The sequence below is a fragment of the Corapipo altera genome, unplaced genomic scaffold (assembly GCF_003945725.1).
Source record: "Corapipo altera isolate COAL_440 unplaced genomic scaffold, ASM394572v1 229, whole genome shotgun sequence".
Classification (NCBI taxonomy): Eukaryota; Metazoa; Chordata; class Aves; order Passeriformes; family Pipridae; genus Corapipo; species Corapipo altera.
This window is the reverse complement of record NW_020885108.1, coordinates 29,939-30,252: the sequence shown is the minus strand read 5'-3', so window position 1 is coordinate 30,252 and position 314 is coordinate 29,939. Positions and strand designations below refer to the sequence as shown.

Below are 314 nucleotides of genomic sequence, written 5' to 3'. Positions count from 1 at the left end.
TGAGGGTGTTGGGATAAAGCTGAGGGTGTCGGGATAAAGCTGAGGGTGTCGGGATAAAGCTGAGGGTACTGGGATAAAGCTGAGGGTGATGGATATTGTTGAGGGTGTTGGGATAAAGCTGAGGGTGCTGGGATAAAGTTGAGGGTGTTGGGATAAAGCTGATGGTGCTGGGATATTGTTGAGGGTGCTGGGATAAAGCTGGTGGTGCTGAGATAAAGCTGAGGGTGTCAGGATAAAGCTGAGGGTGATGGATATTGTTGAGGGTACTGGGATAAAGCTGAGGGTGTCGGGATAAAGCTGAGGGTGCTGGGATA

General features: G+C 50.3%; 1 protein-coding gene across 1 annotated transcript in view; it reads left to right on the top strand.

The window, feature by feature from the left end:
• LOC113960310 (keratin, type II cytoskeletal 59 kDa, component IV-like) overlaps positions 1–314 on the top strand; it is a 13,557-nt gene that overhangs the window by 12,047 nt on the left and 1,196 nt on the right. The gene's annotated exons all lie outside the window — the stretch shown is intronic.